General features: G+C 36.7%; 1 long non-coding RNA gene across 5 annotated transcripts; it reads right to left on the minus strand.

Annotated features, from left to right (window-relative positions):
- Positions 1–307: 307 nt before the first annotated feature.
- On the minus strand, positions 308–6533 carry LOC110925895. Of its 5 annotated transcripts, none has more exons than XR_004885939.1 (3): positions 6395–6533; positions 4626–6240; positions 308–448 (listed from the first exon to the last, which is right to left on the minus strand). It is a non-coding gene; the product is annotated as an uncharacterized LOC110925895 (long non-coding RNA). The 5 variants fall into 5 exon arrangements; XR_002584851.2 differs by lacking the exon at positions 308–448 and adding an exon at positions 501–705; XR_004885937.1 differs by lacking the exon at positions 308–448 and adding an exon at positions 3924–4199.
- Positions 6534–17932: the final 11399 nt, after the last annotated feature.

The following is a 17932-nucleotide window of genomic DNA, read 5'->3' on the forward strand; positions in this document are numbered from 1 at the left end:
AGAAACTTAAAAATGATTCTTTTAAGGATAAACAAGAAAAGAAAGATAGATATTTTTTTTAGCTAACAGGTCTTTGGTTTAATGATATCATGTGTGTAAAATAGTACCATTTGAAGTGGTGTAAGCAGGTTTTAAAAAAGTGTATGTGGAGGGCCGAGTTCAACCGGATTCCTACCAGTGATGCTTTGCCTAAGTGTAACATTGTTGTGGAGAACCAAAGGTGTTTGTTTTATGATCAAGTGGAGGAGTCAACGGAACACCTTCTTTCGAGTTGCTTCATTCCTGTTGTGTTTGGTAGCAAGTGGCTTCTTGGTGCAAAACTGGCTCGTTTGTGGCTTTTTCAATCAGAGACCTGTTGAGCATGGTAGAGTTTGAAGGTGGCAATGATAACAAGAAGGAGGCCTTCCATGGTATTATGACGGTGGAGTGCTGATCATCACACGCCGACCTGTGACGAATTATCAATCGTGGCATTATAATTGTCCATAGCTCATGACACATATTAAATCTTTAAATATTATTTTTATCAAAAATAAAAGATGTCACATAATCCAAATAATCCATACAACTTCAAACAAAGTCCAACGGCATAAAAATATAAATAAATCTCGTTTAATCAATTATGGCACGTCCTATATGTCCTCATCCTTATCTCATCAAACTTGTTCACCTTTAGATCTACTCACTGTTTGTGTTAGCTTTGATCTGCGAAAAATACAACACGAGAAAGAGAACTTCGAGATAAGAGTGTGCCCTAAATATATATAATAACGAAAAATACCAACAACCAACATGTAAATAACTATATAATTTAATTCATATGTTTTGATGATTTTTCTATGAGAAATATATTTATCAATTATTTAATTATATTATTCACAAGGTACGTCTTGTTTCACCATGGTTTCGTAGATCCCAAAAGACCTGGATGAGATCGGAGATCGTCACCTCTTGGAAGGTTAGGAGTTTTCTCGACTATATACCTTTGCAAATAATTTTTGTAAAAGTAACTTATCAATTATTATTAGTTCAATAAATTAATTAGTCTTTTTTATTACGAATACTTAAATGGAGATACATGAAAATTATTATAAACATTTAATAACTAGTATATTTCTCTAAAAAATCAGGTTAATATTTATAAACTTTTATTTTCATGATTTCCATATTTTTTATATTATTTTTATAAATTATAACATGATTAAAACATGAAATAAATTCAAAAGATAACAAAAAATTCTCAAAAATTAGGAGATCTAATCTAATATGTTTATGAATAGTGAACAACTTCCAATTGCGCAAAACACAAAATTAAAATCAAAAACCTAGAAATTCAAGATTCAAGAACACTAAAATACAAGGAATTTAATTTGGATTTTGGATGCTTTCTATCACGAAAATTGATAGAGGGGTTTTGTAGATCTCAAAAAAAATTGAGTGAAATAGACACAAGAAATACCTCGTTTGATAAGAATTGAACGAGATATAAAAAGATGAAGTTCCAAGCCCTAGGATATGTTCTACCTTGAACTCATGAATCACAAAGAGTATTGAACGATTTAAGAGTTAGGGTTTGTGTTTTAGAAGTGGAGCGGTCGTTTAGGATTAATGGGAAGTGTTATAATAAACAAATTTTATGATATAGAAATTGGGCATCTTCTTGATTTTAATGGAGATTTGAATTAGATGCTAATTAGGAAGTTATAAGGTGTACTTGGACGTTTTAGAGTGTGTATCAGGGTATAGACTTGATTGGGGTAAATTATAATACTAACAAGGTGGACAACGTGCATCGTTTAGAAGGAGTTTTTGTTGTCGTTTGAACGAGGTTTTCAAACGATGGGCGTTATCGTTTGGTTTTTTAAACAAAATGGTTTTATTATTATATGTGTTTTATATATATAATTAAATTAATTTTGCTGCTTAACTCATTTTTCTGGTATAGCTCGAAAAAACGTTTTATAGAATTACGAAAATACTATTAAGTCGAGCTTGTTTTTCTCTATCTTATGACCTAAGTTTCATACAAAATCTAACTAGGGTCAAATTCTTATTATTACGTTTCAGTTTGGTACCGAATTTTCAAAACGGGTCCATTTTGGCGGATGTTACAATCTCCCCTACTTTTGAGAATTTCTTCACGAAATTAGGAGGAAACCACTCGAGTAGGATGGTATGTAGGGTTTATTTCATAGGTTTAAGTGATATACGTTAGTAATATCACAAGGAACACAAATCTCAAGAACAGATTGTTACTTAGGAACGTTAGGTAATAAGTGTTAAACACGAGTCTTAAAGATATGGAAGGTATGCTCAACTAAATGAAAGTAAGGTTTAGATCTTGATTGATGCGGTAGCGTTCTTGGTAAGGGTTGAATACCCTGGTAGAAGAATCGCTTTTTGATGCAAGAGTTGTAGGGGTGAAGTGTGTTAATGATAGTGCGTGAGATAGCCTTTCATAAGTGATACGAGTATTACATCGTGGAGCCCAAAAATGGCATATCGAAGACGGATTGTGGCATAACAGAAAATCCATGTCCTGAAGATGACTTGTAACTCGAGGGAGTTGGCAAATTGAGTCGTATGACATACTCAATGATGCCTAAAGTGAGATTTGTGACACAACACGTGAAGCGTTTTGAGGCGACCATGATTTGTGACACAACATGTGAAGCGTTTTTAGGCCCAATAGTCTTTAAATGAGGCCCAACTTCTTTACCCTAATAATCAGCCGCTATCTTTACTTGATTATGATGATTATTGATTAAAGACTATTTTTTGGTTTATGTTTTAAGTGTGTTTCGACTTTAATTTATGTTTTAACTATGTTATTTATGTGTTAAGTGTGTTTTTTATTCATGTTTTTGTGTTTATTATTGATTAACAAGTAGAATAGGTCATATTGATGTGTACAATATTTTTTTTATTTTGAGCGCTTCGTATACGTGAAGCTCTCGCTTCACGCTTGAAGTTTCGCTTAAAGTTTTTGGAACCAAAACGCTTCGGAACGCCTCGCGCTACATATTCACCACTTCGGTTAGGACATCAACCATAGCATGTTGCATTTACATGGGCTGCGATCACAACCCATATTATCTCTATGTGGACTTTGTAAGCGGATCATCATAGCATCTAAACTAAAACAACGACCTGGGTCTACAACATACAATATATACATATAGTTGCAACTGGATTACCAACGTCTGCAAATTCGGTTGGTATTTTTTTATGTTTAATGGAATCAAGTATATAATTATGATAATCAACCATCAAAACTAGAACAATGAATAAGGATTTGTACTTGACAACATTATTCCAAATTCCCAACAAGTGTTAGCCCACCTAAACCATGTGAATAGTAGGTTACAACCCAAGAAAACAAATAGATTCAATAAGTGCAAGTGATTGTATGTCAAAAATTTGAAACAAATTGCTTCTTTAGCTAGGGATGTTCATGGTCCAGTTCGGTCGGTTTGGACAAATATTGTAGGTCAAATAACTAACTACGATTCATTTATATAATATACATATGCATAACTCATCATCATCATACTCAGTAAATCCCACCAATAGCAAAGCTAAGGTAGGGTCTAAGGAGGGTAAGATGTAGACAACCTTACCTCTACCCGTTAGGAAGAGAGAGGCTACTTCCAATGACATCCCTGGCTCGATAGTAGTTTTGCATCAAGCCTTGGACATAAGGCACATAGCACTCAGCAATTAAGACAAAGGACGATTAGTGCATGTACTCTCTTGTCTTTCGGCTATCAACGCCACCACATGATACATGATTAACCATCCCCCTCTTTTTTTAACGTTATTTTCACGAAATTAGTAAAATAACGTTAAAATTAGTGTCATTTCACTTTCGCCCCCGAGCGCCCACACATATATACATTATATGCGCACACGTATGCATAACTAAATATTCCAAAAAAAAAATAGATAAAATAAAAAGATTAACCGACAGTTTCAGTTCCATGTTCCAAACCACCAGTAAACCGCCAAGGCACGAAAAACTAATAAAACCCTAATCACATAAATCTCTAAGCAGCCGACTTACTTCGGCATGGCAATTTGGTAAGTTTCAACGGTTTACGAACACTCCGGCCGCATTCCAAAAGGCAACATCTTTTTTTTTCCAGTGACTTCATTATTGATTTTTTTTGTGCATTCAACTGACATACATAATTGGGATTCTGTAACATTTCGATATGTTACATTTGTAACAAGTTTCATTCTTAAACTCTGTAGTTGACACTCACTAGGTTTGACTATAAAAAAGTCAAAAATGCACTCAAAACCCTAAAATCAAATAAGCTTCAACAACAAACAAATCTAAGCAAACCCCTTAAATCTTAAAGCATCCAATCAACTACCAAACATCATTAACAACTCAAACACATTCTCCTACAAAAACAATATAAATCACATTCTCAAACCCATGTTACATAAACAAAGAAACCCAGTTTTAAACCCATCAATCCAACACACAGAATCAACAAATAGCTAAACCCTGAAGAAAAGATCCAAACTTTTTAGGTTTTATAAATACCCAACCGAGAAAAACCATGAAATCAAGCAAATAGAGTGACAAATTAAGACGGGTATTTGGTAAAACTTACAGAAAATCAGTAGAAGTGAGAAAATGACCATGAAATTGAGCTTCTGAGCTTCATTTTCCCTCATGCTTGATGGGTTATTGTCGCACTTCAAGAATATGAATTTATTGTAACAAACTAGGAAGAGTCCCCGCACGTTGCAGCGGGAATTCAGTCTATATCGGTTTAATTCCTTACGATACTGATACGGTACCCACTCAGTATAGCAATAGAAAGAGTCATTATATACCCAAAGGATGACGATACGTGTTTTACATTGATGAAAATTGTAAAAACGAATATTACTAACAACTCACATTGTATTGATACCGATACTGATGTTGTTCGAGTGGAATCGCCGTGATACCGATATTGTTGAGACAGTATTAGTTTGGTTGGTCACGGTTTCTGTACCATACCCACACTCGCTATAACTTACGATCCCAAAAACACTTTGTTGTGAATAAAACTTCACTATCAATGAGACATATACTTAAATAAATAAAAATAAGCACATCGCAATCTATGTACCAGTAACGGTTCTAATAGTACCGACAAGAACATCAATATTGTTTAGTCGAAATCCACGTGGTATCGATATTCTTGGTAAGGAATCAGTTTCGTTCGTCACGGTACTGGTACAATGCTAACATTGGCAATATCTTACAATATAAAAAATATACTCTATTGCGTATACTACTTCATTTTCAATGAAAGTTGCGCAAAAAACTATAAAAACGTAAAAAAATGATATTTGTAATTACAACTTAAAATATAAGTATAAATAGATTAAATGGAATATAAGGAATAATAAAAGAAATATAGAAGGATTAATATATGGATATAATATAATTATATAGAACGAATTATTTATTTAAGCTCAAACATTACATCAGACAAAAACATAAAAAATGGAAAAAAATTGTCTAGCTAGCAGGAATCGAACACAAATCATAATAAACCGAGCTAGTGTGAATTTCAAAATTCATTTGGAAAAAGATAAAACCATTTTTATTAAAATCTTATTATAACTAATGTATAGATTTATGATTTTAAAAACATTTTAAATATAATAATAAATTACTGTATAACTCCTTTGAAATTGTAAGGATATAGAATATGCAAAATAAATGAGTGAATTTAAAGAAAGATTCTCAGAATTTTGTTGAGAAAAAGAAGGTGGTGATGAATGGGGAATAGAGCATAAATGAGAAGCAAGTAGTTTGGTTGCAGCTGTCTATTTATTTATATGCCAAGAGCCCCACAAAAATATATAATGTTTGTTATCATGCATAGTAATTATCCAAGATTATATAACAACTTATGATTTGTGGTAGTTGGTTCACATCTAGATAAGAATATAATCTCATATTATACCACATGTAAAACTTGTATTTTAAAATATCTAATATTGTTTAACCCGTTAATATGTTAATATTCGCAGATACACATACACCATGAGTAAGCCGTACATCTTCCTGTTTTTGCACCTTCATCTCTACAGGTATAAAAACATTTTAATTCTTTTGAAGGTAACGTACATCGCAATCCCCGCTGAATTTCGTACTTTTCCAATCATGTTTGGTACATTTTGGAGGGGCAATTGAGTGTTCACCAATACTACTGCTTTTTGTCATCACTGCAAATTAGAAACCAACACTAATTAATATCACAATTCACTATCAAACATACAAAGTAAAGTGATGTAGAAAATATTAAAAATTTCAACAAAAAGATGTAGAAAATATTGAAATTTCTTTTAGAAAAACTACAAAGAGAATTAAGATAGACACCAGAAGTGATGATGGCAACGATCATAATCAATTTTATACACAAAAAATGTAATGAAAGTGAACTTTTCATCGGCATCCTCATTTTAACCTGTTTAAGATCGTTATCTTTTGTTGTTATTTATAGAGGATTGCATAAATATTAAGCGTTTAGTATTACGATAGTTTAACATGCATACTAAATGAATAACATCACGTAGTTAACATGATCCCAAAAATTATGGATAGGAGAGGTGATCATGCATTACATACATTAATTTGGAAAAAAAAACATATAGCATTAAATTAATCGTACCACAATTCACAATTCTATGTATAACAATATTTATTATGCACTAAATATATATTATATTAAACAAAAGTTGCTCTATGTATGAACGTATGTATATATATAGGGATGGACCTTGAGTTGTGAGAATCGTGAGAACTAGGTCATTCAAAAGGTTTTTCTGAATTTTTTTTTCTCAAAAGTCATAAAAAATCATTTGTTTTAGTAAAAGCAATTAAAAAAATGCCGCATACCCACATTTACATGAGGCGTAAAAAAATATTTATCTTCGTACAAAAATTACATCAGCGCGTAAAAAAAACTTGTATTAGTCAAAACTACCGACTCAACAATTTTTTTTTTACTTTTTTTACAGATGTGTTTATAATGTTTTCATCTACATTTGTGTAAAAATAATTTGGCCCAACTCGTGCAGGAGCAAAAAGTTCTCACGGTTCTCACAACTCGTGGTGGTTCTCTTTTAAAACAAGCCATATATATATATATATATATATATATATATATATATATATATTGAGGGTGAGGTTTTAGAGTGAACACTAGTATATTTGCGAACTGAGTGAACAAATCCTGGCCATTGAGTGTATGGTCAGGATCTCATAATCAAATCGTAAAATACACTAGTGTATTTCAACATCAAATCCTGGCCATTGATCTACACACGTGTATGTCCAGGATTAGTTCACTCAGTTCGCAAGCTACACTAGTGTTCACTCTTGAACCTAATCCTATATATATATATATATATATATATATATATATATATATAGAGTAGGAGTTGGGTGGAAAGTGTGTTTTTCCAAGATAGTCTAGGAAACAATAAGAACGCGACATGTGGCATTGAAGGATTTTATCTAAAAGGGCGTTTATGTACTTTCACAATCTATTTTTATTTTAGGAAATTATCTTCAATAACTAACTATACATAAATTTCGAAATTTTTTGTTTTCGATTTCTGATCTCACGTAATATCACAGCATGTTCTTGGTACTGTGTTTTAACAGTTTGTTCTTGGTGATGTGTTTTAACAGCAAGCAGATTCATACAGCTGTGTTTTATTATTCAGATTCATACAGTTGTGTTTTAACAGCAAGCAGATTCATACAGTTATGTTTTAGCATTAAGATTCATACAGCTGTGTTTTAACAGCAAGCAGATTCATACAGTTGTGTTTTAGCATTCAGATTCAAACAGTTGTATTTTAACAGCAAGCAGATGCATATAGTTGTGTTTTAGCATTCAGATTCATACAGTTGTGTTTTAACAGCAAGCAGATTCATACAGTTGTGTTTTAGCATTCAGATTCATACAGGTGTGTTTTAACAGCAAGCAGATTCATACAGTTGTGTTTTAACAGCAAGCAGATTCATACAGTGGTGTTTTAGCATTCAGATTCATACAACTGTGTTTTAACAGCAAGTAGATTCATACAAATGTGTTTTATTATTCAGATTCATACAGCTGTGTTTTAACAGCAAGCAGATTCATACAAATGTGTTTTATCATTCAGATTCATACAGCTGTGTTTTAACAGCAATTCAGATTCATACAGCTGTGTTTTAACAGCAATTCAGATTCATACAGGTGTGTTTTAACAGCAAGCAGATTCATACAAATGTGTTTTACATCAGCAGATTTCGCCCCAGCTTTCGATCGGCTTCCGGTAACTGTTCCGCTGGTATCTATCCTTTCCAAAGTTTCCTGCTTTTTGAATCTCTTCCCTGCAACCAGCAAAGTACCGTCAATTGCAAACTAGAATCACCCGTAATTGCTTTGTAAAACACGAAGTACAATGAAAGCTTGATCTTACGTATATGGAACAAGGAAAATCTCTTATCTTCATCCATGATTTTAGGTATTTTTGGTATGATTTTGGGGGTTTCCGAATTTGAGTTTAGAGAGAGAAAGAGAGAGAGAGGGAAATTGGCGTGTATTAAGGAGATGTGATATCTCTGACGGTTATTTTTGATTGGTTTAAAACACACATAAGGACGAAATTGTCCCTGTGACAACCCGAACTTTCGAGGAAGGTTAGTGACGTGTAATCTAGTGATCTTAAACTCATTAAACTTAAACGTTTGATGACCCGATTAGATAATTTATTTGAAATGGTTGGGTCGCGTACATGTTGGGCCTGATAACTATACTTTGCAAATAACTCACCCTATCGGCCCAAATGGAACTCCTAAGCCCAACCCGAAGTAAACTGGTGTTCGGCCATGTGATTTAATTATGATAGCCCTAAACTTGTGTCACATATATGAATATGATTAGTGCTTAAATTGCTAATACAAACCTTCGGCCCAAGCTTAGAGATGTAGGCCCAACTGGTTGTTTAAGAAAGATAATCGGCCCAACACCCTATCCGTAGGGATTCATGCGTATGTATTGTACTCGTAATCAAACTCTGATTAGTTTAAAACCATAACAAACCCTACCCTATCTCTTTCTCAAATCTACGATCGGCAACAGAACCCCCCCTTCTCATCTTGGTGATTCCATAGTTCGAGAACATCAGTCTTTGTTCGGGTTAGTAGATTCTTTTCCTGTTAATTGTTCTAGTTACCGATGTGTGCGATCTTGTAAGTAGTTAGTAATTATTATGTGTAGTGGTCAATGTAATGCATGCAAACTTTCGTTCATATATGTGCTGATTGTAACCGAATCATGTAACATTGATTTCTGTTTGATGGCTTGATGCTTGTACTGTATAATAATGTGACTTAAAAGAATAGGGATAGGGAATGATCAACATGCTATTCAGGTCACGTGAACATACGTGTGGGCTGGGAGGTTAATTGGGTCGCTAATGGTCAGTTAACATGTTGGGCTGGTGTAAGTGGGCCGCAGGTCTGGGTTGGACAGTAATTGTATGTTATGCACGTTGAGCAGTGGGCTGCCAATTGTTTCAGGGTGCTAGGATATTCATGGCTTATCCTTGTCTATGTGTTCGCATGATCAACAGATTAGTAAGTATATGTGCGACCTAGGATCATTGTTGTGGAAGATGAGTGGATAAACTGTTATGCTAGTAATTCTTTGTGATGATTATTCATATTGTTCATTGTGCAATCTTGTTATTTGCTGTGCATGATAGTGGGCCGAGACCCATAAAGGGAATTAGTTAAATCATGAAACTGTCCAATTATTTCCTTGATTCCTAGTTAAACCATGTTGAATATTTAAGGATAATATGTTGAATACTTGGGGCCGCATAGTGGGTAAAATATATATGCTAATCTGGGCTGGAAGTCTTGATCGATTGCACATGTTATCTGGGCCTGGAATCCAGTTGGGCCACACACATCAATGAACTCAGTTAAGGATACTTAATACGATAAACAAACAGCCTAAGGGCCTCGTGGATCAAACAACTCGGTTGGGGTATGTGTAGGCTGGGAAACACCATTGATGCGCTGATCTTGGATGTTTCTGTTGGGCCGTACCAACATATAGGGGTGTGTTGGGCCGGCTGGACTATTGGGCGAATTGCATGCAATAAACGTAAACTACTAATATTAGGCAACATGAAATCGTGGCAAGTAATTGGGTCTGGTGATATATGCATAAATTTCATGGAAATTGTTTTGTGAACTGTTGACGTGAATGTATTATAACTCAGATGCTTACTACGACATACGTGATGAAACGTGCTTGATTAACTTTAGCTTGAATATTATGTGTAACTCGTTACGTGAATGGTGAATTCATAAAATTGACTGACTCTTTTAACCACGATAGGACTTGGTTAATCAACTGTAACACGATCTTTTAGTCCAACCGAGCAAACCAAAGGTGAGTTCATTGCATTTTCTCAAGCATGCGTCCCGGTGGTTTGGGACAACTGGTAAACATTTGGAAGGGAAACATTGGGTAAACAACTTAATCGGTTTTGGTTATTGCCTGGAGGGCAATGGGGGTAATTAGTTGATAGCGCTATTAGGTGGGAAACCTCACATCGGGCCGTAAGGACGGGCGTGAACTAATTATCTGGGTATGGCTATGGTTGTTAGAGGCACACTCCTCGGATACATATGGGCACTCTCCCTAGGGTATCTAACGAAGGCAACATAGCAATCTGTCGTTAAGGGGTACCCACTCCCCGGATACATATGGGCACATTCCCTAGGGTATCTAGCATGAGCAACATTGTATCGCAGCGTTAAATCGCATTAACATACATATGGTAACATAACTTGTTAACAAAACCTTGAACTCACCAGCGTAGTCTGACACACTTGTTTACATGCTTGTAGGTAATTATTGAAGGAACTTTGGAGCTTGCCGTCTGATGCTGCTGGAGTGGTTGTGGTCATGATAAACAATTACATTGATTTGGTTTCGATACATTTACACACTTATACATTTATGCTTCCGCTCAATACTTTGGTTTTGGTTTAACTTTTCAAACGATACATTTCTTTCAATTGGGTATTTCAATACATTATAATTGGTGTTTGATATGATTGGTGGCTCTTTGTTGGATCGTTGCACCTCCAATAGGGACATGCCCTAGGTGGTTATTTGGGGGTGTGACAGTTTGGTATCAGAGCCACTGGTTATAGAGAACTCGGTTTTAAAATGTTTTCATAAAACCAGACTATAACCGAATTGATCCAAACGATGACCATGACACTCAGCTTCAGATTGCAAGGTTCGTTCCTCATTAGTTTACACATTATATGCCTAGTAAACGTAACTATATTTATAGCATACACGATACGACATGGTAGACATCATGACACATTGATAGTGTAACATAACGCTTGCATCTAGTAAATCCAAATCTTGTTGGTAGTGCATATTTTGTGTTGATTGGGGTGGGAGAAACTTCAAACATAAGTTAAGAAGCATCGAGAGGAGCATGCAAACCGCCTTATTATCATGGGTGCACACATAATAATAACGCGTGGTGCATGCAAATCCCAATGAGGCTTAACGAGTGTAAGAGGGGTTCTTCCCTGTTTGTGTATGAATATGGTAGTTAATCGTTCTTAATGTGATAATCCTGAACACTTCCCTCGTTTTCGACTCCTAAATTAGTTCATTTCCATATATAGAAACATGAGTGGACGAGGAAACGGACGTAGCAACTGTTGATTGAAACCTTGTGTGCTTACTCTTTCTGTCATTTTTTTCCTTTCTGCGTTAATACCCTCTTTTGGTACGTTGTGAGTGTGCATTCTTTCGTTTAACTTGCGTTACGTCATCAACTCGACAGGCATGTCTGCACCGTCCGCATCTTTCGACCAATCCCGGGCGCCAGGGAAGGCACCCGCTGCTACTCACTCACCCCCGCGTCAGATGGAGACGCGTGCTGCTTATAGGAAAAGACTCGCACAGGGCGGGGAGTCGTCCTCCCGACCTACGCATGCACTACCAGTTAACTCCCTCAGCGCTCAGGCCGAGTCGGCTGTGAGTAAGGCCCTCCGAGATTATAACCAGATTCTAATAGGACAAAACCAAGTCTTAATGGAGCAAAATCAGAAATTGCTAAGAAAGGTTGATACCCTAGGAGGGCGAGTGGAAGCTCAAGAGAAGCAGATACAGGAACTTAATAGGAGAACTACTGACTTGAAGGCAGAAGCCCTAAAAGGGCGTGAGGTACAAGGTCTGATACTGAGAGACGCTCGAGTGGATCATGAAAGGCTTAACTCGCATGCCGAAAGGATAGGTATGATGGATTGGAGGGTCCATCAGTTGGAGGAAGCCCGCTTCGCACCTGAACCCGAGCCAGCCCCAGTCCCGGCACCTCCCGAACCAGAGGCGGAAGAGTCTGATGAAGAGCCCGAAGAGGAGGAGGAAGAGTCGGAAGAGGAGGAAGAAGAGCCAGAGGAGGTCTCGGATAATGACGGAGACGATGATGATGGTAGTGACCTCGGGGATGGTGACGTGGACGACTGACTCGTCTTTCAATCGTTTATCTAGTTATTTTTCTTTCAGTTGTTTTCGTATAAACAATCATGGTGATTAAAACTTTTGCGAATATTCGATGTAGTGACTTATATGGTTTAATTTGAATGGGTTTCTTATTTTATCGTTTAAAGGATATTTCTTGTACTGAGTCGTCACCTTACCTCTTTTTACCCTTGCACCACAAGAGTCACATCTTTGACTCTACGACAGTTACCTTAATTATGGTAAACCTCTCGCTGGCCTTTGTACTACCCGGTGCCTATTGGTTGATGCAATGCCTCTTGTTCGAGTTCGTTGGAACACAAGGCGTGGACCAGAGTTCACGTGGGAGCGTGAGGACCAGATGAAGCTAAAGTACCCCCACCTATTTCCCAAAGACAAGGCAGAGTCAAGCAAAACTGGTGAATCTCGGGACGAGATTCCTTTTCAAGTTGGGGATGATGTCACAACTGAGCAGAACCTGCAACAATCCTGATTTCCCACTTCGTTTCTCTCACACTTGGCGCTTGCCAATTTCGGGACGAAATTTCCTTCAAGTTGGGGATGATGTGACAACCCGAACTTTCGAGGAAGGTTAGTGACGTGTAATCTAGTGATCTTAAACTCATTAAACTTAAACGTTTGATGACCCGATTAGATAATTTATTTGAAATGGTTGGGTCGCGTACATGTTGGGCCTGATAACTATACTTTGCAAATAACTCACCCTATCGGCCCAAATGGAACTCCTAAGCCCAACCCGAAGTAAACTGGTGTTCGGCCATGTGATTTAATTATGATAGCCCTAAACTTGTGTCACATATATGAATATGATTAGTGCTTAAATTGCTAATACAAACCTTCGGCCCAAGCTTAGAGATGTAGGCCCAACTGGTTGTTTAAGAAAGATAATCGGCCCAACACCCTATCCGTAGGGATTCATGCGTATGTATTGTACTCGTAATCAAACTCTAATTAGTTTAAAACCATAACAAACCCTACCCTATCTCTTTCTCAAATCTACGATCGGCAACAGAACCCCCCTTCTCATCTTGGTGATTCCATAGTTCGAGAACATCAGTCTTTGTTCGGGTTAGTAGATTCTTTTCCTGTTAATTGTTCTAGTTACCGATGTGTGCGATCTTGTAACTAGTTAGTAATTATTATGTGTAGTGGTCAATGTAATGCATGCAAACTTTCGTTCATATATGTGCTGATTGTAACCGAATCATGTAACATTGATTTCTGTTTGATGGCTTGATGCTTGTACTGTATAATAATGTGACTTAAAAGAATAGGGATAGGGAATGATCAACATGCTATTCAGGTCACGTGAACATACGTGTGGGCTGGGAGGTTAATTGGGTCGCTAATGGTCAGTTAACATGTTGGGCTGGTGTAAGTGGGCCGCAGGTCTGGGTTGGACAGTAATTGTATGTTATGCACGTTGAGCAGTGGGCTGCCAATTGTTTCAGGGTGCTAGGATATTCATGGCTTATCCTTGTCTATGTGTTCGCATGATCAACAGATTAGTAAGTATATGTGCGACCTAGGATCATTGTTGTGGAAGATGAGTGGATAAACTGTTATGCTAGTAATTCTTTGTGATGATTATTCATATTGTTCATTGTGCAATCTTGTTATTTGCTGTGCATGATAGTGGGCCGAGACCCATAAAGGGAATTAGTTAAATCATGAAACTGTCCAATTATTTCCTTGATTCCTAGTTAAACCATGTTGAATATTTAAGGATAATATGTTGAATACTTGGGGCCGCATAGTGGGTAAAATATATATGCTAATCTGGGCTGGAAGTCTTGATCGATTGCACATGTTATCTGGGCCTGGAATCCAGTTGGGCCGCACACATCAATGAACTCAGTTAAGGATACTTAATACGATAAACAAACAGCCTAAGGGCCTCGTGGATCAAACAACTCGGTTGGGGTATGTGTAGGCTGGGAAACACCATTGATGCGCTGATCTTGGATGTTTCTGTTGGGCCGTACCAACATATAGGGGTGTGTTGGGCCGGCTGGACTATTGGGCGAATTGCATGCAATAAACGTAAACTACTAATATTAGGCAACATGAAATCGTGGCAAGTAATTGGGTCTGGTGATATATGCATAAATTTCATGGAAATTGTTTTGTGAACTGTTGACGTGAATGTATTATAACTCAGATGCTTACTACGACATACGTGATGAAACGTGCTTGATTAACTTTAGCTTGAATATTATGTGTAACTCGTTACGTGAATGGTGAATTCATAAAATTGACTGACTCTTTTAACCACGATAGGACTTGGTTAATCAACTGTAACACGATCTTTTAGTCCAACCGAGCAAACCAAAGGTGAGTTCATTGCATTTTCTCAAGCATGCGTCCCGGTGGTTTGGGACAACTGGTAAACATTTGGAAGGGAAACATTGGGTAAACAACTTAATCGGTTTTGGTTATTGCCTGGAGGGCAATGGGGGTAATTAGTTGATAGCGCTATTAGGTGGGAAACCTCACACCGGGCCGTAAGGACGGGCGTGAACTAATTATCTGGGTATGGCTATGGTTGTTAGAGGCACACTCCTCGGATACATATGGGCACTCTCCCTAGGGTATCTAACGAAGGCAACATAGCAATCTGTCGTTAAGGGGTACCCACTCCCCGGATACATATGGGCACATTCCCTAGGGTATCTAGCATGAGCAACATTGTATCGCAGCGTTAAATCGCATTAACATACATATGGTAACATAACTTGTTAACAAAACCTTGAACTCACCAGCGTAGTCTGACACACTTGTAGGTAATTATTGAAGGAACTTGGGAGCTTGCCGTCTGATGCTGCTGGAGTGGTTGTGGTCATGATAAACAATTACATTGATTTGGTTTCGATACATTTACACACTTATACATTTATGCTTCCGCTCAATACTTTGGTTTTGGTTTAACTTTTCAAACGATACATTTCTTTCAATTGGGTATCAATACATTATAATTGGTGTTTGATATGATTGGTGGCTCTTTGTTGGATCGTTGCACCTCCAATAGGGACATGCCCTAGGTGGTTATTTGGGGGTGTGACAGTCCCTACTCATTTAAAGCAATCTATTAAATATAGTTAATTATTACAAGATTGCCATTGATTTAATCTCAACCCTTAAACACACCAATCGGATGGACAAGATCGCTTCCTAGACTTTCTAGGAAAAACACACTTTCCTTAGGAACCCTACTCTATGTGTGTGTGTGTGTGTATATATATATACATACATACATACATACTAGTCGTTTACGCGCGCGATGCGGCGGGAAACATATCACTTAGGTTGGTGAGTTTAGGGTTATGTACGGGGATGTAGTTTCTGATATGGCATGCGGCGACGATGGTGGCAGTGTAGCAGAACGTGAGGGTCGGTTGCCGCCTTCTACAGCGACGGAGAATCAGCGGTGTGTAGTGATTGGTGGTTTCGTGATGGCGTTTGGTGGTTATTGTGTAACGGCCGGTTACTAGCTTCAAGAGAAAACAAAAAAAAATGTGTGATTCTAGTTATGTTATGAGGGGTTTTAAAGATGTGGGTAAATCAACGGTTTTGAATGATGAATCATATCATCAGTTACAATGAGGCCTTCGGCAGTGGCGAAGCTTGACGTTTTCGACCGGGGGGGGGGGGGGGTAACTATGTAAATAACATTTAAAAAAAGAAAACACTGACATCTGCGAGATGCGGCGGGAGTGGCAATTTACAATAGGATGCTCATTTACCGTTAGTTTATAAGTCCTCTCGTGATATATTGTATAGTACTTAAGTTAGTAATCTTATTCGTACAATGCGGTACTCGTTTTCTGTTGGTTTGTCAATCTCTCTTGTGATATATTTTATTAGGATGCTTATGGGGTCCGTTTTTTTTTTTCGGTTTTTAGGTCCAACAATTGAAAACGGTTTTTTTTATAAAACAAAACCAAACTTATGAAATCTAATACCAAACCAAACATAACCCTTACCAACGGTCTGGGTTGATTCTGATTTGATTTCACGGTTGGATATTTACTAATCGTCTATAAGAAAAAGAACATTGAATGTTAATAAATAAAAGGTTGCATCGTAACCTAGTTTGTTTGCAACATATATAATTACATGTAATATTAAATATTTGTGTATTTTATCTCTAGCTTTAAGAGTTGTAAAACTCTTAAATGGGAGAGTTTTTTTTTTTTTTTTAAAGAAAAGACCTTACCCTTCTATATGTATTATATAGTAGTATAGTTATATAGATAAATGACTAATATAATTTGTGATATGAAACAAATTGTTGTTTTTAGTTGCCAATTAATCAACCTTGATGACACCCCTTTACAAATCAAGTTGTTTGTATGCTTTAAAGACAGTTTGGTTTTTGTTTTCAAATGGCCAACATTATGTCTAAGTGATACCATTCAAATTGGTCACCCATCATAAAAGTACAAATTCCAATAGGAAACAATTGTGGACACTCACTATGTTTGTTGAATCTGAATTCACTCAGATAAACTAAAATAATAGTTAAAAGGGAAATGATCAAATGAGTTGAACTTGAAAGTCACTTAAAGTGTAATCCCTAAATGCATAAACCTCTAAAATATTCATTGTATAATGAAGCGGGTCCGGGTCGGTTCCGGTTGAAACGGGTCCGGGTGTGTTTTCTAAATGTATAAATCCAAGTGTTGGAAAATATGTTTTTAAATCTGTTTGGTGGTGTTCAGTAATCATAGAATTGGGATTCATCGCTTTAGCTTGCTCTGTATAATAAAGAAAAAAAATCAATTTCTTTGCAGATGAGTAGTATTGAAGGTAAGAAAAAAAAAAAAAAAAAGATTACCTTCAGTAATCATAGTTTTTAAATGTTAACACAAAATGCATAACGTCAAATATGTCATCAATAAATAAAAACCTACAGATGTTCCTCTTTCTAATACATCATTAATGGCACGAACTGGAACTCATAACATGCTCGTTATATTGATCGCCCAATCTGGTAACTCCTGGCTACCATCTTTTTGTGTTAGTTGTGTTTCCGTATCAATAGAGGTATGATTTTCATCATTCAAAGAGAGAGAGAGAGACCCGATACACAACCTGTAAATTTGACCCATTACCCAAACTGCTGACCCACCCTAACTGCCACATATACAATGAATAAAGCATGTGAAAACCTGTACTCGCGTTGCCAAATCCAACTTGTAAAAGAGTATCAAAATATCTCTAGCGGTGCTCTCACTACGCTCTGAACTCGCATCAAAACCTGAGTCACCCCTTCCTCTAAAAAACCAGCTCTTTTCAACACATCGTCCAAATAATAAAGCCAACGTCCAAAT

The sequence above is a fragment of the Helianthus annuus genome, chromosome 17, assembly GCF_002127325.2.
Source record: "Helianthus annuus cultivar XRQ/B chromosome 17, HanXRQr2.0-SUNRISE, whole genome shotgun sequence".
Taxonomy (NCBI): Eukaryota; Viridiplantae; Streptophyta; class Magnoliopsida; order Asterales; family Asteraceae; genus Helianthus; species Helianthus annuus.